We start from the raw sequence: 22,494 nt of genomic DNA, 5'->3' as shown, positions 1-22,494 counted from the left end.
CGGTCGGTCTCCAGGCCTCGCTTATTTCTTTAACTGTTAGTGACACGCTTCTTGATCAACTTTGTGTGTGGATTCATGGCTCTCTGGGTCAACTGCTCATTTGTGCTTCATACATTCCGCCGTCCAGCCCAGAAAGTATTTATAAGGCTCATGTAAATAATATCTTAAATATTAAGCGAAGTTTAGGAGAAACGCAGCTATGTGTACTGGGGGATTTTAATTTAAGTAATGTTAGCTGGATCTCTCTTGAAAACAATCTCTATTTAACTCCTACTAATATTAACAGCTCTTATGAATCGTATCTTATTGATAATTTTGGAGGGGTTGTGTCACTGATGCTACTGGCAAGTAAAAAATATATGTTTACTAGTTTTAAAAATGAACATTTAATTTCCAAGTCTTGAGCGTGTTACACTTTGTTGGCGTCCAGTATTTAACTGAACTTATAAGTTACAAAGAAAGGTTAACAACGAATAAATTGAACGAGTGAAATAGAACAACATAAAGAAATATGATAAATATTCAGCAATACGAAATACAAGAAATAAAGAAATAAGGCAAATATTCAGCAATACGCAGGGTTGCGTTTGTTAATACGATAATGGAGCAGTTACATTCCACCCCTCCGTGAATCCATGGGGATTCACAGCGCTAAAGCGGCTAGCTTACAGGTCGGTCTTCGCAGGATACCGTGGCTTGTTCGCACCGTGGCGCTCCTCACCTGACCATCCTTTGCGGTAATGACTTCGGTTATGCGGCCTGTTTGCCACTGACTTCTTGGGAGCTGTGAGTCACACACCAAAACCAACTGGCCTACCTCCAATGGTCGAACTTCTTCACGCCATTTTTGCCGAAGGAGCAATTGGGGCAAATATTCGGATATCCACCGTTTCCAGAAACGGTTCTTTAAGTTTTGTGCTATACGCCACTGTTTACGTAAACAGACATTCTCCTCACTGGGAGCTGGGGTCTGTGTCGAATTTAGGCCACCTAATAAAAAATGATTTGGTGTCAATGGTTCAGGGTTGTCGGGAGTCACTGGGATGTCTGTCAACGGACGACTGTTTATTATATTTTCAGCTTCGATAAGCACGCTTCGCAATGTCTCGACTCGTGGTGCTTCGTCTTTGAGAACTCTTTGTAATATGCGCTTAACACATTGCACCAGACGCTCCCAGCATCCACCAGCGGCAGGATGACCTGGGCAGTTGAAAACCCATTCAATTCTATTTTTAGCGGCCTCCTGTTGTATTGCGTCGAAATCAAAGATTTGCTGATCCTTTTCCAGTACCTTTTGGGCCCCAATAAAGTTGGTGCCGTTGTCGCTTCTCAAACGAACGGGCACGCCCCTACGGTTAACAAAGTTTCTCATACATATAATGAAGGCATCGGCTGATAAGTCCTCAGCGATTTCTATATGGACAGCTCGTGTTGTCAGGCAAGTAAATAGCGCTACCCAGCGTTTTTCACGACGTCGGCCGATGGTGACAAGGAATGGCCCACAATAGTCTACACCCGCATATGTAAATGGGCGTACATAGGGCGTAAGGCGGTCCGGTGGCAATTGACCCATCCGCGGCACAATAGGTTTAGCGCTACTTTTAATACACACAGGACAGTTTCTTTTAACAGTTTTCAATAGATGACGGGACCGGGGTATCCAGAAGTGCTGTCTCATTTCGTTGATTATAAGTTGATCGTTATGATGATGCCGTTTTGTATGGTAGTAGTCCATTACTAAATTCGAGAGGGCGTGACCATTCGGCAGTATAATGGGGTGACGAGCTGAGTATGGGAGACAGTAAGCTGCATCGATTCTGCCGTTCACCCGTAGGATACCTTTTTCATCGAGCTTCGGGGTAAGCTGGTATAGTGCGCTAGACTTCGGCACAGATTGGTTATTTTGTAGAGCGTAGATCTCTTTATAAAAAACTTCATGTTGGACCTGTTGGCACAGGTAGATTTCGGCCTCAGTCAGTTCCTCTGCTGTAAGTTCTCCGCGTCTGCTCTGTTTAGCCTTTACATTATCAACAAAACGTTTAACCCAAGCAATAACTCGCAACAGTCTCAAATATGACGAAAACTTGCTAATTTCCACAATGTGCTTTACCTTGTTGGCTGTGACCAGCAAAAATTTGTGCGTTTCTTCTTTGACGCAGTGCTCGGAATGCATGTGCAAGGGTTCCTCCGGCCACATGTCTTCGCTGACATGTAGGAAATCGGGACCTTTTACCCACGGTGAATTTGATTGGAGTATGGGTGGCGACTTTATTTTTGTTGCGGCATCGGCTACGTTTATTGCCGATGGTATCCACCGCCACTGTGAGGGTGCGGTGTTGTTTAGTATCTCTGCAATACGATTGGCGACAAACTGTTTGAAATTTCGCGTGGTAGAACGAATCCATAGTAATACGGTTTTAGAGTCACTCCAAAACGTTATACTGTCCATTTTTCGCTCAAGACATTCTTCTATGGAACTCTTTAAACGGCTACCCATCACAGCGGCTTGCAGTTCTAATCGTGGAACGGATATTTCTCGTTTAGGGGCGCACCGCGATTTTCCAGACAAAAATGCGACGTCGATACTGTCATCTTGCTTGATTCTTAAATATGCCACTGCAGCATAAGCTGTGTCGCTTGCATCTACGAAGATGTGTAACTGTATTTCGCCTGCCGTTGAGTAACGGGGTGAGAGGCATCTGGGCACCGCGAACTGTTCCACGTTCTGAAAGGATGACCACCATATTACCCACTGCTTGTTAAGCTCCGCTGGTAAAGGATCGTCCCATTCAATGCTTTGTTTCCAAGTAGCTTGGATAATTATCTTGACGGTAATGGTAACGTTCGCCAGAATGCCAAACGGATCATAGATAGACATAGCGATGGCAAGTAGTTCTCGTTTGGTTGGACCACGTACACAATCGATAACGTCTCGACATATTTTGTAGAACCTAAAATGAAATTCCAAAACATCGTTATTGCTGTTCCAATACATACCAAGAATTTTGTCGGTCTGTGATTGGTCCATATTGACGACATTTGATTTGGCTATGGTGTGTCCATTTAACTGTTGTTGCAGTTGCTTGGCATTGGATACAAAATTTCTCAAGTTAAATCCTGCTCTGGCATTGATGACTATAGTTTCATTAACAACTTCGGCCGCTTCTTGCTCATCGTCGAAACTGATGACCAGGTCGTCTACGTAAGTGTTGTGTATTACTGCTTTGGCACCACGCGGCATGGATTGTACAAACTGATCAGCGTTTTTATTTTTCACGTACTCAGCACAACATGGTGAGCAAGTTGCACCAAATATCATGGACGACATTACGTATACTCGTATAGGCTCGGATTGGTTGCCATCCCTCCATAAAAATCGTTGCGCCTTTATGTCTTCCGGTCTAACCTTTATTTGAGAGAACATGGCCTCGATATCCCCAGCGACAGCAATTTTACGTTGGCGAAATTTGTACATAATTGCCATTAATGATTGAGCATGTTCTGGTCCCTTCAATAGTGTAGAGTTGAGTGATGTATTTTCCACAACAGCAGCTGCATCAAATACGATGCGCATCTTATTCGGCTTGTTGGGGTTAATTACACCGAAATGAGGTAAATACCAAGTCGTAGATGTATGGTGTTGTGCTTCACGCATTGTCAACAGGTGTGCATATCCCTTATCGATATACTTTGTTATTTCTGCTTTGTAGGTGGCGGCATAGCTGGCATCCTTCATCATTTTGTTTTCGACACTAATTAATCTTCGCTTGGCCATATCATAGCTGAGGGGCAGTTGGATATGGTCCTCGCGCCAAAGCAATCCTATCTCATAACGATTCCCAAGATATCTGGTGGTTTCTTCCAGAATGCGCCTGGAACGGCTGATTTCATTTGACTCCAAAGTCGCGTTTAAATGCTTGACACCAAAGTTTTCGACACTGAAATAGTCCGCGACAAGCTGATGTAATTGATTTTCTCTGACAGACTGGCGCACATGGAGCACCTGGGCTGTACTCACTGATCCTACTGGTCCGTACGCCAGCCAACCCAATTTGGTGGCGACTGCGATAGGCTGGTCCGGTCCGGCGTCAATCGTATCATTAGGTGTACATAGAAAGCTGTTATCAAGCCCTATCAACAATGACGGCTGCGCGTTTTCATAATCTGCTACACATGAATGTACCAAATGTTCATGCGCATCTTTGCGAAACGACTGCGTCGGCAGATCGAGGTGTTTTACTGTTCGTACATTCTTAAGATGATACGATGCTGAATCTAAACCACGAATTTCTAGATTGACCATGCGTGACTTCTCGGTAGTTTGTTTTTCGTTGTACCACTGTAATGTGAGTGGGGCGATGCATCCTCGAACACCTAAGACGTTGGCAATATTTTCTTCCAAAAGTGTGACTGATGACCCTTCATCCATCACTGCGTAGATTTTAACACTTGCCTTCGGTCCATTAACAATGACTGGAAGGACTTTGAATAGGCATGCAGTGTTCTTATTTATTGACGTATTTAAAATATGTGCGTTTTCTTGTGGTGTGGAAACATTCGATTTAGCTGCAGCCGGTACTGACTCTGCATTATGGAGCAGCTCGTTGTGCATACGTCGACAAGAATCAATGCCACATACCCTTTTAAATTGGCAGTTACTTAAATTATGGCCAGCTTTGAGGCAAGAAAAACAAAGGGAGCGTTGTTTAACGAACTCCCATCTTTTAAATACCGACAATGTTTTAAATTGACCACAATTTTCTAGCTGATGCTCTTGATTGCATTTAACACAGGCTTTGGACTCACCTGATTCGGAAGTGTACAACATTCGACGTGATGTGCTAGGGCCAGAATTTGACTGACGGGACGAAGACTGGTGTGACGTCTGTTGTTTTGTTGGCGATCCATGCTGGCGCCACGACGTTGTGGTAACCGGAGGCTGAAGGGCTGTATAAATTGACGGCATCAGACTAACCACTTTCGCCAATTCACTTAACCAATCAGAAAAAACTTGAAGATTAGGATGTGATATATTCAGGATGTGACGACTCCACTCGAACTGCTTCGAGGGTGGCATCTTAAGGACGAGTAACTCCAATAGCATAGGGCTCATTAAATGATGATGGCCATTGGAAGACTTTAAAAACGCCACTATATTGCGTACCTTATTTGAAAAGTCAACTATTTGTTCAATATTTCTTTCATTTATAACTGGGCACTGTTGTATCTTTTGCATCTGTACACGTAACAGTAACTCAGGACGTCCGAAATTAAATTCCAGCTCATCTAAAACATGTGACACCTCGTCTGGAAAAATTAGCAGTGACGAAACCTTTTGCTTGGCATTTCCACTCAGCGCTTTCTGCAATCGTATCAAATTTTGCTTGTTATTGTAGCCGAACTCTCTGGTGGTGTCAATGTAACTCGCTTTAAATAATGGCCAGTCTTCCGGATCACCACTGAAAGTAGGCAGGGGATAGAGTTTAGCAGCTGCATTTTCCACGTATGTCATCGTTCCTCGATATTGCTCAGCTCCTGGCTGATACATCTGTGGTTGTGCGGCCTGCAAGGTAGGCAGCGATGGTAAATATTGGCTCGGTGGCGGTGTGTTCCCAAGGTTCACAGGAACATTCGGCATGGATCCTAGATATGGCAATGGTTGGTTATAGGCAACTTGTGTTACTGGTGAAACACCGGCGACGGTTGTGGCGACAGGAGAGGGAGAAATAATTAGCGAATTTGCTGTGCCTACAGTTGTTTGGTATGGCATATATTCTGATGATTGTTTGGTAGTCGTTGCGGAGTACTTGCAATGCGGAATGGTAGATACGCTGGTTGAATCAACAGCGGTGGTAGAGTTCAGCCCTAAATTGTTTAAAACATTTGCGGATGATGTAAATGTTATGGCCGATGAACCAGCTGGAAGATTAGCTGCGGCGGCATTATCTCTTTCCATTTGCAATCGCTCGTTGTCACGACGTAGTTCGCTAACTGACTCCTGCAGGGAATTTATGCTGGCTAACAACGCTGTCAATTCTTGTTGTGAAATTTGTGCTGATGCGTTTTCTCCGGTGGTATTATTCATTTCAACCATTGTTCTGTTTAAATTCTCGTCTTCCTCCGAATTTTCTGCCGAATTTCCATCGGTATTTTTATTTTCTTTTGATTTGTTTCTTGTCATCATTTACACGAAATTTTATGACGCAAAATGAACTTCTTTGTTGCAATTGTTTGTTCAAATGAAAATAAAGTGGCGAGTATTCGATGGGGCAAATGTTGACGGTTAATTTGATTTTCAGCAACAAATGTTGACGAGTTATGTATCTATTGCAACCAACTACAACAGACTTATTTTCTGTTATGCTACAATATGAAATGGCGACGGTTGCGATGTTGACTGCGACGCTTATAAATTAAACAACCTGACGTGCTTCAACACGACTATGGCAAAGTGGCGACGGTTGCGACGCTGACTGCGACGTTTTGAATTAAGGCAGCCTGGGTGCTGCGAAGTGACGACAAATATTTAGAACGCTGACTGCGTGTGCGAATTTGGGCAATATTTAAATTTATTGTCATAATGGACAAGTTAATTTGGGACGCTGACTGCGATGTTTTTAATTACGACAGCTTGGCGTGCTGCGAATTGACGATAAATAGTTAGAACGCTGACTGCGCGTATGAATTTCGGCTATATTTCGCTTTATTGTCTCAATGGACAAGTTAATTTGGACGCAAAGTGTAAACTTATGTCACTGATGCTACTGGCAAGTAAAAAATATATGTTTACTAGTTTTAAAAATGAACATTTAATTTCCAAGTCTTGAGCGTGTTACACTTTGTTGGCGTCCAGTATTTAACTGAACTTATAAGTTACAAAGAAAGGTTAACAACGAATAAATTGAACGAGTGAAATAGAACAACATAAAGAAATATGATAAATATTCAGCAATACGAAATACAAGAAATAAAGAAATAAGGCAAATATTCAGCAATACGCAGGGTTGCGTTTGTTAATACGATAATGGAGCAGTTACAGGTTGGTTTATCTCAAATTAATAGTTTCCATAATTCTTTACATCGCACTCTTGATTTAATTTTTGTAACTAATAATATTAGTTTTGTTATCTAGGAACCTGCGTCTTCAATTTCGCTACCCCAAACTTGCATCACCTGCCCTTAAAGCTTGAAATTCAGTTCTTTGAGTGTTTCTGTATTCCTACATCAAATATGAAAACATCGTTCAATTTTCGAAGATGTGATTTTAATCGTTTAAATTCTGCTTTACGCGGAGTTGATTGGGATGCTATGCTTGGCGAGAGTGAAGTTGGAAAGTCTTTCAATGTATTTAAAAATGAAATTCATAAGGTTTGCGAAAAAATCGTGCCGGTATATAAAAATAAAATTTATAAATCTCCCTGGCACAATAGCGAGCTCAAACATCTAAAAAATTTGAGGAACAAGTTCTTTAAAAAATACAAGTTTACTAATCAGCGTCGATTTTATGATTTGTTTATTGTTTATAAGAAAAAATTTAACAATCTTAATAAGTCTTTATATGCTAAGTACGTAGGTAAACATCAAGAGCAATCCGAAGAACTTTTGGAATTACATTAACTACACGAAGAGCGTATCTAGCATACCGAAATCAGTAAGCTACAATAATATTACTGCCAACTCTGTTAATGAGGCTGCTAATCTCTTTGCTGACTTCTTCTCGGCGAACTTAATCACAGATAATGATTTAACTGTGGAAGATACAGATAGCATACACAAGTTAATTAAGTCTCCCTCCGCTAATAATTTTGGGTCACTTACTCTCACTGAGGCAGACATAGTTGAGGGGATTAAAAAACTTAAAAATTCCTCCAGAACTGATGTTGACAATCTTTCAGTTATTCTATTGAAAAATTGTCCTTCGCTAGTACGACCGTTAATGATTATATTCAATAAATCATTGGCATCGGGTATTTTTATTGATGACTGGAAACAAGCATCCGTCACTCCCATTTTTAAGTCTGGCAACAAAAGTAACTGTTCTAATTACAGGCCTATTTCCAAATTGTCTACAACTTCGAAGCTTTTCGAATGTGTTGTCAATGACAAGCTTTACCTTAGTATAAACACCTGATTTGCGCCAATCAACATGGTTTTGTCCCGGCCAGATCCACATTAACGAACCTCGCTGTGTTTTCTGAGGACTGCTACGCGGCATTTAGGCGGGGTTTTCAGGTTGATACAATATACCTAGACTCCTCCAAGGCATTCGATAAAATTTCTCATAAAATTTTAATTGCGAAATTAGCTTGTTATGGTTCCACTCTACGTTCCTACAGTGGATTAAATCTTACCTGCACAACAGAAGTAATGTTGTAAATATTGACGGCGTTTATTCGAAACCATTTTGGGCCACCTCTGGAGTGCCCCAGGGCAGTATTCTGGGCCCTTTACTATTTATCTTGTTCATTAATGACATTAGCTCTTGCTTCTCATCTACCAAATTTCTGCTTTATGCTGATGATCTCAAGATCTATTCTGAGATCAGTTGTTATAATGATGTCGTTGTTGCTCAATCTGAGATTAATAAGCTTTATATCTGGTGTGTTAAGAACCGTCTTTTCCTTAATATAAGTAAGTGCCACACTGTGACGTACGGTAAACTGCTGAGGCCACTTCATACCTCCTATCATATTGCAGAAACCTTTCTTCGTACGACTCTTGAAGTTAAAGACTTGGGGGTATACTTCGACTCAAAGTTTAATTTTAACACTCACGTCAGCTTCACAATTTCTAAGGCGCTTTCAATGCTTGCTTTTGTCAGACGCCATTCCGCAAACTTCTCTGACCCCTACACACTCAAAGTTTTATATACGTCCTTTGTGCGGTCCAAACTTGAGTATGCAGCTTTCATTTGGCGGCCCTACCACGCAGTTCACATCAACCGCCTGGAGCGGGTTCAAAAAATCTTTATGCGCTTCGCGCTTATTTCATTACGTTTCTCTGAACCGATCCCGTTTATGCCAACTAATATCCTTACTATCCCTAAACAATCGCAGAATTCTTTTGGCCTCGTTATTCATTTTCGATCTTTTCACGGGCAAAATTGACTGCGCCCTGCTTCTTGAAAGACTATGCTTAAATACTCCCTGTAGAAACCTCCGCTACTTTGAAATCTTTTTCATAGGGCTGAGTAGAACTGTTTATAACTCAAAAGCGCCTATTAACAGAGCCCTATCAGAAATTAATTGCTTCTCAAGTGTTTTGGATATTGATTTCTCGGACTCAAAATACGCTTTTCAACTTAAACTAAAAAATTACTTAATATGTAATAATATAAATTCTTTTTGCTAGTGTTCTCCATAGCTTAATATAAGCTGGTCTCTGTAATTTAGTCATAAGTGTATGTAATAAACATTTGTTACTAGACTAAATAAATAAATGAGTGTAAACATTGTCAAATACCAATGACTGGAAAACACTGAAAATTTAAAGCGCCACTTGAAAAGAAAACATGCTGATATATGTGAGCAAGTCGAAGTGGCAATTTCCGAGAAACTGAACAAAAGGGACGCTAAACAAAATAACATTGAGAAGTGTATTGTAGGCAAATTGGCATCAGCTACAGTCAACGGATCAAAGAAAGATTTAGTGGACGGCTGTGTTGAACTTGTCACCAAAAATGGGCGACCACTTAAATTGATGGAAGACAGTGGATTTAGGAAAATAATCGACCCGATATGCAAAGCGGTAGTTTTATCCATAAACATTCAAAATATTAAGGAGGAGAACCTAAAAAAGGCTAGTGTATTGCGATCTTCAATGATGTCTGACTTTCAAAATCGATAAGCTAAAGTTATTGATGCAGTATCTATGGTTAAAAGAAGCTAGTAACAATTTGTAGACTGTGTTAGTCGTTTAGACAGGTCCGTTACTGGAGTAAATGCATGGTACATTGATAATGGCGAAATTGTACTACTTTCCCAGTCAATAAAAGAGAAATTTGTCCAACATACTGCACTGAATTCATCCAATATAATTGTGGACGCGCTTAAATTGTATGAATTAAATATGGACAGGATTTACTCCATAACAATCGACAATGCTTCGAATATGGTAATATTGGAATCTATAATTTAACAACTGGATAAAACAGGATGGAAACTTTGGGCAAGGTGCACACGAGACTACGCGTCATAGACGCTGTACGCTTTAATGCCGAACACATGTATTTGAATGGAGAGCTGCATACGAGGCGTCAGCTGCATGAAAGCGACAAAGCATGCAATTTTCGTGTAGCTAAGCGTACAGCAATGTTGGTCGCTGAGCGTACGTACGCTTGAAAAAAAGGAAGAACAAGATGTTTGTTAACATTTTTTTATATGCAAATTTGTGTGATTAGTTAAAAAATGTTTCTTTAGTTAATAAAAGTGCGTGAAAGGTATATTACCAGAGCGAAAAAGAGTATTAAACACCACAACAGCTTGGTTAGACATTGTTGAAGCGTTTAAAAAGCTGAAAAGTGTTGGAAACTAGAAATCACCCTTTTCTCTAGTCCGCGGTGGTTTAAAATTGCCTTTCATAATTTACAAAGGCACGGGGATGCAAACAACGTTTAATACCTATTTTCCTTTGGTTTCGGGGACGGATATAGCTGAAGAAATTTAATTTTTAATTTTTTTCAATAATTGTTTGCTATTTGTAGCGACGCTCGAAAGTAGCTTCGTGTGCAGATCTTAAGGCGTAGAGAAATTGTAGCTATATGAAATATCTTGTACACGTCTATGACGCGTAGCCTCGTGTGCACCTTGCCTTAGATTGTGGCAACATGCGCACTTTTCTGCATAACGGCAACCCGTTTCGGGCTAATGACACATACATAAACTCTAGGAACGACGCGGAAGAATAATCAGAAGAAGAAAGTTTACACAAGAACATCCAAATTTCATTGTTATTAGTTTTAGGCGTATTATATATTAACTGTTACGTTTGATCAATAAACATATTATCTAACGTGACTACAGTAGTATCGGTATGATCAAGTACACTACATTGGGGACCCCAAACTCAAAATGAGCACGCAAACGCAAAACTCGAGCACCAAAAACACGGCAACCACATCTTCAAATATTTCAGCAGCGACATATCACAGTACCGGTATGTTTTGGTGCACTTGGACAATACTACCCTAACATTGGTGGCGGACATTATTAAGGATCCACCAGCTGATGGTAAATTCCAGGCTTTGAAGACATGACTGCTTGACATATTCGAAGAAAGCAGCGAAAGCAAATTACGACGTCTGCTATATAACACTGAGTTCACTGATGGGAAGCCATCACACTATTTACTGCGTTTAGAAAGTTTAGCAGCTGGTATGGTGACCGAGAACATTCTACGTAAAATTTTTCTGGAACAAATGCGACAGAACGTCCGTCGGATTTTGGCCGTCAGCGCCACTAACGATCTTGACAGCCTCGCCTTACAAGCAGACAAAATTTATGAGATGGAAAATAGCATTATGTTACTGACTACCAAAGTGGGGCCCCCAACAGCTGACAGGGCAGTGGCATACAACGAAACACAAAAATTTTTTGCACATGTTATCGAAGGATTAAACGCCCGGGTACAGGCGCTTACGACGGCGATAAAAACAACAAAAGGTGAAAAAGTGAGAAAGATGGGAAAGAACATGTGCTATTATCACACACTATTCGGTGCTGAAGCAAAGAAGTGCCGACAAGCCTGTAATTTCGGCAAAAGCAACTTCAAATAACAAGGCCGTCGGTCATTCTCGTAGGCACAGCTGACGGCCCGTTCAATTCGCGTCTACAAATAACCGATTTAAAAAATTGTCTCAAATTCTTGATCGATACCGGCGCCGACATTTCGGTGCTACCCAGGGGAGTTCTCAATAATATTCCAACGAATTTAAAGAAAACTGATTTCACTCTCTTTGCAGCAAATGGCTCTATAATAAGAACTTACGGCTTACACCAAATAACGCTCGACATTGGTCTGAGCTAAACTTTCAAGTGACCATTCACAGTCGCAGACATTGCGCATCCCATATTAGGTGCCAACTTCATCAAACATAACAACCTGCTCGTCCATCAACGCAATTGGAGGCTGGTGCACTCTAACTCAAGTATTCACGACCTCAAGCATCAATGCAAGAAATGACAGTCGCACACATTACATCCGCCACTTATAACAGTATGTGGAGCCTCCTCCAGGAGTTCGAGGGAATCACCAAACCCACTAATCCCCTCACGCCTAAGCATAGCGTAAAGCACCACATAACTACGCAGGGTACACCCTTCGCAGAGAAGGCGCGTCGGATCGCTGGGAAAAATTAGCAGCAGCAAAAAAATAATTCGACAGTATATTAAAACTAGGTATTTGCGTTCCGTCAAAGAGCGAATGGGCCAGGCCACTACATCTCGTGCGAAAAAAGATGAAAATTGGCGCGCTTGTTGTGACTACCGACGATTAAATAGTCACAGTGCCCGACAGGTATCCCATTCCGCACCCCCGAGACTGCACATATTTAATGCATGGCTGCAGCGTGTTCAGAACACTGGATCGCACGCGAGCATACTACCAGATTCCAGTAGCACCTGAAGACCGACGGAAAACAGCGCTAATAACACCCTTCGACCTCTTCGAATTCAACGTTATGATATTCGTCTTATGTAACGCTGCACAGTCATTTCAAAGATTAATGGATTCCATATTTCGAGACTTGCAGTTTTGTCATATTTACATCGACGATATGTTGATAGTATCTAAGTCCATGGAGGAACACAAAAAAACACCTAAGAATGGTGTTCGACCATCTCAGACAGCACGGCCTTTCAATTAATGTCAACAAATGTTCGTTCGCACAACAACAGGTGGCCTACCTCGGACATACAATCGACAGAGCAGGACTTAAGCCAACCACTGATCGCATAGAAGCAATGCGAAACTACCCGAGATCACAAACAATTCCTGAGCTTCGACGTTTTTGAGGCTCATGTAACTTTTGTAGGCTAAACCTTCCTCGAGCTTCGGAAATTCAGGATCCACTAATCGCCCTCACCGCGGGAGCGAAAAAGAACCACAAACATCCAGTGGGATGGAATGAAACAACATCAAAAGCCTTTGATGACTGTTAAATGGCATTGAAAGGTAGCGTCCAGCTGGCATACCCAGCAATGGAGGCTGCTTTTACTTTTCGCTGCGATGCATCTGATCAGGCAATGGGGGCGGCGCTGGACCAATCTATCAACGGTATGATACCACCTTTAGGGATCTATACTGCTAAACTCAATAAGACTGGACGAAAATATAGCGCCTACTAGGAACTATTAACTATCTTCAAAGCCATACGATTCTTTAAACATCTGTTAGAGGGCCGAAGCGTCACAGTTATTACCGACCATCGCCCACTCTCATTCGCTTTAGATCAAAATTGTGATAAGGTTTCGCCCCGGCAACAACGCCAACTTCAGTATATAAGTCAGTTTACCAGCACGGTAGTACATACACTGGGACATAAAAACACGATAGCCGATGCGCTGTCGCGGATTAATACTATAAACCTCCCTGTGAGCATATCAGCTAGAGAGATCGAAGACGAACAACATAACGATCAGGAACTACACCATCTGCTGCGTTCAAGTTCAACATCTCTGAAACTACGCATACTCAATATCGATAATTCAGATGCCGAGTTGTACTGTGATGTATTGACAGGCAAGGTAAGACCATACATACCCCCGTCACTACGACGAAAAGTGTTCGACCTAATTCACAACATCTCGTACCCCAATGGACCAGCCACAATTGTAAGTGAACAATACGCGTGGCATATGAATCGTGACAGTATCCGGTGGGTACGTATATTTTTGTCATGCCAAAGTAGCAAGGTACACCGTAATGAAAGAAACATTCCGCAACACATCGAGGTACGGAGTGAACGTTTCAAACACGTTTTCGTCGACATCATAATTATGCCATTTTGCGACGGATACAGATACTGCCTGACGATAATCGATTGCTTCACCCGTTGGCTCGAAGCAATACCGCTAAAAGACATATATACAATAGCAAAAGCATTCTCCGCCGGGTGGGTAAACCGCTTCGTAGCACCAGCTACCGTTACCAATGATCGATGCTCTCAATTCGAGTAAAAATTCTTCAACGCATCACGCAACTCATAGGATGCAACCGAACTCGAACGACAGTTTTTCACCCAGCATCGAATTGTATGGTCGAGCGTTGGCATAGGTCCCTCAAAGCGGCAATACGGTGCCACGCCTCATCAAACTGAGTAAATATTCCGCCAGTGGTGTTGCTCGGTCTTCGCACAAGTTTCAAAGACGACGTTAAAGCCAGCACAGCAGAAATGCTTTACGGAACAACACTCCGGTTATCAGGGGCATTCTTCATCGACGTCGAGATGGGGCCTGAGCCACAACATTTTGTCGAAGAATTTCGAAACTTCATGCGTACAGTCCGCTCGTCAGCTACCGCGCATCACAATAGATCTCGAGCATTCAAACATTCTAGTCTTCATAGTTGAACTCATGTGTTCGTACGAGTAGACGATGTAAAAAAAACCACTTGAACAACCGTATCGAGGTCCATATGAAGTGCTCGAGCGCATATCGGACTATGTATTCAAGATTGACGTCGATGGTAAGGCAACCACAGTATCAACAGAAAGGTTTAAGCCTGCATCTATTGAAACAGAAAATCAGAATAGGCAAAAGTAACTCAACTGTAGTGGCGTCAACGAGCAATTCCAGGAGTCCAAATATACCGCGCACATACTCCAGAAGTCGGCAGTGCAACGATCCGTGACTTCTCAGGTGCATTGAAGTCACTCCTGGGGGCTAATGTGGCAACATGCTCGCTTTTCTGCATGACAGCTACCCGTTTTGGGCTAATGACAGATACCTAAACTCAACGAACGACGCGGAAGAATAAAATAAAGAAATAAAGAAGAACGTTTACACAAGAACATCCAAATTTCATTGTTATTAGTTTTAAGAGTATTATATATTAAATGTTACGTTTGATCAATAAACATATTATCTAACGTGACTACAGTAGTATCGATATGATCAAGTACACTACAAGATAATGCTTGGGAGACCCATCTAGCGGCAGTGGTTAAATAACTAGCTACAGAACAGGGTGTACCTAAAATCGGAGACACAAACCTCTGGTGGTCAAAATGTATAACATATAGCTGAAACGGGTGCGACGAATAGTGGATACACACAATTTTTAGAGGTGAAACATAGAATTAGTGTTGGGGTGAAACAAAGTCACATATTTCAGATACATCTGAGTATAATGCGTATCGAAGTTTAGTAGTACAAATTTTATGCGCAGCAATTTCAGAGGTGTATTTAAAGCTTGACGCTTAGCAGTCCATATAAAGTATAAGCGTAAACGTCTATAGATGTAAAAAAAAACACAGCTTTTTGTCAAATAAGAAAACTATTGTAGATACAATTAACTGCTTTGACAATGTTAAACGCCTTTCTCCACCTACAAGCGTATTAAACTTCTGGCACAGATATACAGAGAAAGAGTTAAAAAGCATAGCTGAAATTGCACTCGCTGCTCCTGCGACGCAAGTGTCAGTGGAAACGGTGTTTTCAATTGAAATCTGAAATTCATTTTATCAGACACTAGCAGAACCGGCAGACGTTGTTCTATCTGCATACATTTAAATAAGCTTTTTCCATCTAACTCTGCCCTCCGCCCTCTTCACTTTCATTCACTCCTCCCTCCATCTTTTTCGCTTCATCTATCTCCATCTGCATCTCATTCTATCACTTTCTCAGTTTTCTTCTCCTTCTCTCTTCTCTCAAGTTCTTCTCATTCTTCTTCATTCGTTATTGCCTGTCCCAGAGAGCGGTATGTATTTTGTTCCAATACTCAGAGTCTCAGTCCTAGTCCTAGTCCTAATTTCAGTCCCAGTCCGTCTATGGTCTACTTCCTGGAAAAAAGGATCGTAAATACCAATATAGGCAAATTTATATACCAAATTTCAGGCAAATCGAATAGGACGTATGTAAATAGGTATGTGGGTATTATTAATTCATGTCTTTATTTCGGCTCCGCATGCATATTTATCAGCTTTGCCAGGCTGATGCGACTAATTTAATATCACAATGAAAATTACTTTAAACCTCTCAGGAACAGCTTTTATTTGATATCCGTATTACACACACTCTCTAGGGGTACCGAGGTCCACATGTTAGCCTATATCTCAAGACCCTGTACGTCGATCGCAACCAAAGTTTGAACAGAATCGACCGACGCATTTCTCCAAACACCGGCGACAAACTAACACACATTTTAGCCTTTCTTTATATATATATATATGTACATTTTGATTGTCACTCCATAACTCAAGAATGGGTAAACCGATTTGGGATTTCAAAATCAACTAACCATCATCTCGCCTTCCTGTATCTTTCCTCAGAATTTCATGGCAATCTTTCTATCCGTTCTCGAGTTATGGAGTGACAATCAAAATGCACACTTCTTTTTATATATATATAGATAAGAGCAAGTATAGACGAGGACTTATTAGAGATATTCTTTTAATAAATTTAAATACTGTAAAACAATCAATCATTTTTAATCATTTGTACTCGTATACACATATGTATACCCAATTTTTTATAATACATATGTATGAATTATTAAAAAATATAGCCACGTGAAAAATAATAGAGGCACACTTTAAAATGGTAGTGTTCGCAAATTACGTTTATTTATTAATCTTTAGTAGTTTTCATTTATAACATAGTCCGAACTATAACACAAACCACATACATATGTATGTATAATTATAAAAATTTTAAAGTTAAATTAGTCAAATTTTTAATTAATTTTCGAAACTTTTTATTAACAGTTTTTAGAAAATTTCTGAATGTGCCTTCTTGAAGCTCATTCAATTGTAGTGTGTTAGCTTTAAGGTAAGGCTTAGATAATGTTTAGGAGACCCATCTAGCGGCAACCAGCTACAGAACATGATGCACCTAAAAGAAGAGATACAAACCTCTGGTGGTCATAGTGTATTAATTATTAATATTAGGTCTGGAAGCACTGCGACCTTTGTGCAGATCTACTGTGCATGACCTTTCAGCCTAATTTTGTATGTGGATGCTTTTGATGTATCTAAGTACCTCTCCAGGCTTTTTACTCCATATAACATAGGGGTTAAGAGTCACACCACCTAGACGTAATGGCCTTACAACAGTATTAAATTTCCAGTTTACCATTTTTGGAGATATCCCCCATGTTTTGCCGTAAAGTCGAGTACAGGCAAAGAAAGCTCTTGTTTCTTTGTTTAGGATAGCATCCAAATGTGCATTCCACGTTAAGGTTCTATCCAGTGTCACCCCTAAGTATTTTGCCTTCATTGAGAATTGTATTTTTGTTCCACCCAGGGATGGTTCTGGGATGGATGCTTTCCTTCTCTGGGTGTAAAGCACCATGACAGTTTTGCTAGGACTAATTGACAATCTTTTGGTATCGCATCACCTCCCTATGATGCGAAGGGCTTGTGGCATGCAATCTGATATTGTTTCCTCGTGCATCCCTGCGATGCAAATAACTACGTCATCTGCATGTTCTTGTGTGTCAAATTCCTTGGTTTTCATTAACTGAACTGAGGTCATCTATGACCAGGGTCCACAGGACCATGCAGGAGACTATTCGGAACCAGCATGTCTGTGGCGACAGCTGATTCGGCTTGCACCGAAAAGTCGCAATCGACCGGGTCTCTTGGGAGCTGTTCAGCTCCATTTTGGTTTAATTGTGTAAAATTTTTTTCCATATATAAATACCCACGATTATGGAGGAAGATAGGTCAGCTGGGACATATCCCCCAATATCCCAGCAAGACTAGTTACCACCAGAGGGTGTCCGGTATCTGGACGCCACCGTTATAAGACACAGTTATGTATCCCATGAACACGGTTCGAATGACATTCGGAATTACGGGGTTTAGCGAGTTGTCCTCCCTAAATCCGCCATATTTGTTGACAAAGCATGAGTACCTTATCCAGACTCTTCGCCACGAATGACCGGTATTGAGCAAAATGTGGACCCTTTTACCAAAAACTTGGCCCTGTGAGGGTACAGATGGGAACTGGGAGAAGAAGGAAAATCCTATAGCTGAATCGGTCGCAGTTAATAGTGGACACACACCATTTGTAGAGGTAAAACATAGACACATATTTCAGTTACTTCTGTGTATAATGCGTATTAAAATTTAGGAGTACTCATTTTTTGCGCAGCAATTTTAGAAAAATAGATAAAGTTTAACGCCTAGCAGTCCATATAAAGTTTAAGCGTAAACGTATATAGATGTAAAAAAACAAAGCTATTATATCGAGCCATATCCGCGACACTTCTGCTTTCCTATTCTTCGCACAAAAATTAAATTATTACAGCTTCAAAAACTACGTCGTCCATTTTGCAAGCAAAATTAACACAAACTCTTGCACCAATATGTCGCTCGATTGCCGCTTAATGTGTTATATCAAAATATATCGTACTGTGAAGCGCCGCTGTCGCTACATGTCGTGCAGCGTAATATGCAGTAGCCATACCGCCATACCCAAACCATTACCCTACAAGACAGGTACCCGTTACCTAATCGATTACTTAATCGTTACCAATAACTTGGTCACCAATTATCGTCTTAATGACTTTTACATTGCTGTGCAAAAACGCTCCACGTCATTTGACTAGCCATTTGACCGTCATTGTGCGGTCACGGCCCTTGTTAAATTTTAGTCACGTTTGCACTAGCGAGAGTAGATTTTTTACATTTTTTCCCATTTCGTACCTATTTATGTGATCGTGCATTCCGCTCCAACTTATAGGATGTGGGCATAGTACTGTGCTGCTCACACACGTCACAATGCTCGTCAAATGGCGGTCATATTCTCCGTCATTTCACTCTACATTTTCGAGTCATTTGACAATCAATTTTACTGCGGTTTTACCATTTATATAACCGCCATATAACATGAATTTTACCTGCAGATTTACTTTACCTGGAGCAGCCATATGAATAAAATATGAACCAAAAAAATTGAATTTTCAATATTTATTATTTTCATTATTATTATATATGTACATGAAATTGGAACTTATATTAATACAGTTTATATAAAAAATAATTAAGTACTTTAATAATAAATAAACTCGCTTAATTGGTTTTTGTTTTCCAATTGAAGTCTTTTCTAAGCGAGCAGAAAATAATTTTAAGCTTTAGAAAAAACTCTAATTATTTGAATGAATTTACTCAACAACAGATTCGATTTACTCTTTTTTTCAGATCAAGAATATTCAAAGGTGTCGTGGAATCCGATTGCTGTCGTAATTGAATTTTAAAGTAATAAAGTAAAGTAAAATATGAATTTAAAAATGTAGGACTAGTAATTGAGTCAGACTTATTATTGTTCTAAATCTAATCATTCAAGCAATAATTCCGCAACCCTTAGCAGGAGTATTGATTGGTTTCAAATCTAATTCCGACAGCAATCGTATCACGACATACCTTATTATATATGTATATGAAATTGTAACTTAAATTAATATAGTTGATATAAAGAAAAGTAAGTATTTTAATAATAAATAAACTCGCCTTATTGGTTTTTATTTTCCAATTGAAATCTTTTCCAAGCGAACAGAAAATAATTTTAAGCTTCAGAAAAAACTCCAATTATTTAAATAATCTACAACTTAAAGCTTAGTAGAAATTCAGATTAGGTTTACTCTTTTTTCAGATCAAGAATATTCAAAGGTGTCGTGGAATCCGATTGCTGTCGTAATTGATGAACTTAAAAATGTACGAATTGTAAATGAGTCAGACTTATTATTGTTCTAAATCTAATCATTCAAGCAATAATTCTGCAACCCTTAGCAGGAGTATTGATTGGTTTCAAATCTAATTCCGATAGCAATCGTATCACATCCCTTATTATATATGTACATGAAATTGCAACTTAAATTAATACTGTTGATATAAAGAAAGGTAAGTACTTTAATAATAAATAAACTCTCTTAATTGGGTTCAATTGAAATCTTTTCCTGTGCAAGTACATCGCTAACCTGTGTTGGAAAAATATATGATTATACTGTCTTCGATAGATAGTCGGATGAGCCGCTACTCGGCGAAGTAGAGATAACCGTTGTGTCGGTGGCAGCTGTTACAACAGCAGTTTCTAACTTTACACCATCCGTACAGTGTGATGAATGCTTCACTGCCTTTTCCAATTGCTTGGCGCCAGCAATTTTTGCTGTTTGTAAAGCTTCAGCTGTAATGCAAATAAATAGATGGGTTAAAGTGGGTTTCGTATGTTATTCAATAACTCACCCTCTAAACCCACCCAGTTCGTTTGGTGCAATATTTTCGATTTGATGTAACATTTTGATGTCTCGTATATCATGAATATGTATACTATCCATTAGGCAGACAATTAGGTGCAATTGATTCATTCATATACTGTGGGTATTTGAGCCGTAGACGCAATGGCAGATATTTTGATTCTTTTTGAAGTGTCACCACTAGAGAGCTATTGAAGAAACGCTCGACCAAGATAATATGTGAGATTTGCACGCATAGATTTCTTCCACCTTTTCACAGTTATTGATGGAGAAAATGCGAAAGCCATATTTACCATCCAATACCGAAATAGAACTGTAGAGGAAGAAACATTTTATAAAATTTAATAAAATCAAAAAATGATAGTTGTGCTAAAATGGGGTAATGTATTGTATGTTAAAGTATAGCGAAGTCTCAGCGGCTTTGTCCTGGTGAAAATTGAGTTTGAATAGGTTTTATTCTTCATTCTTAGAAACATGTACGAAGGTACCTGGTAAGATACTAAAAATCCTCAACGCTTTTTTGCTATAACTTAAAAAAACTCATATTCAAACTTCTGCTTAACTTCTACATATCAATAGCTACCTTTACCACCAGGAGTCACTATTGCTTCTACGCCTATGCTATTGTTTCCTACATCGATGAGTAGGCAGTCCTTAGACAAGTAGGCCCAAAGCTGTAAGACAGATGGGACCCAATAGCGAGGTAGCAACTACCTCGAAGGCTGCGAGCCAGAGGGAAGTTCCAACTATGGAAGTAGGAGATAAGCCAAAGGGAGATAACGCTAAGACTCCGACTTTCTCGGAGGTGCTAAAGGGAGCTAAGACTCCGGCTTTCTCGGAAGTGCCAAAGGGAAATAACACTAAGACGCTGGCTTTTCCCGAGAAGATGAGTGATGTGGCAAAGCAGTCACTGACTGTGGCGCTGGTTGATCGTAGCAGTCCTTTCGAACAGATGACTAGTGAAAGGTGGAGATCTGTAGAAAAGGAGCTTATTAGCTTAATGCTTAAGATGATGCGGGAATAACCAAGTAAGCTCCTTCCAACCTTTGATTCGGGGGATGGTATAATGGTATGAAGATGATAGCGTGCGACAACATCGCGAGCTTGCGGTGCCTAGAGGAAGTGGTTCCAAACCTCCAAAAGCAGGGCACGAACGCGCGTTTTGAGATGGGGGATAAAGCGCAAATCCCCAAGGTACCAAAAGTTAAGGTATGGATACCATGCGTGATGATGTCGGAGGCGACTTTTGCAGAATCAGAATCCGAACATACCGGCACAGGATTGGAAGGTACTTACTGTATCTCGGCCTACGGAGGAAGGCCAAATAAACAAGCAGGCGGAGGATATATTGTACGCGCAGCTTGGAAAATGTCCTTAGGTACAGGCAAAATTTATATGCGACTCAGGAAAAGAAGTCGCGGGTATTAAAGTCCTAACACGCTGGACGTGGGCGAAGTCGAAAAGGACCTCAAAAGCGTAAGGGAAAAAGACAGGTGGAGGTAGCCCACGTCACTCCGAATGTGTTAGAAGGGGACTAACAGCCAGATGGTGCTGTGAGTCGCACAAAGGAACACCCGGCACAACAGGTGCAAGAGGCTGAAGGGGGATTCGAATACTCTAAACCAAAAGGGCAAGAGGAGGACGGCGACGTCACGACGAAGGTGCTGGAGGGGGACAAGCAGCCCATTGGTACTGCGAGTCCTACAGATAAACCTCCAATACAGTGAAGTGGCGTCGAGCGAACTCCTCCTCCTAACGCGCTGATCCAGGAGCCGTGGCTTCCATCGAGAGGAAAGGTTTCTGGACTTAGCGCGCGCGGATTTGGCGTTTACTATGCGCAAACATAAGGACGGGTGCGAGCTGTAGTAATGGTAAGGAAACAGCTGCATTCATATATGCTGCCTAATTACACTACTGAGGACCTCGTAGTGGTGGTGAAATCACCGGGCTCAGATGGTACATGTCCGGCCATGCTACAAGTTTCAAGTAGGGCGGTCGTGGGATGGCTTAAAATAATATTCGATGGGTGCATAAATTGAATCATGTACCGCACTTTTGGAGAACTGCTCGTGTAGCTTTCCT

Source organism: Eurosta solidaginis, chromosome 3 (assembly GCF_040869045.1).
Source record: "Eurosta solidaginis isolate ZX-2024a chromosome 3, ASM4086904v1, whole genome shotgun sequence".
NCBI classification, from domain to species: Eukaryota; Metazoa; Arthropoda; class Insecta; order Diptera; family Tephritidae; genus Eurosta; species Eurosta solidaginis.
Note: the sequence above shows the minus strand (reverse complement) of the source record.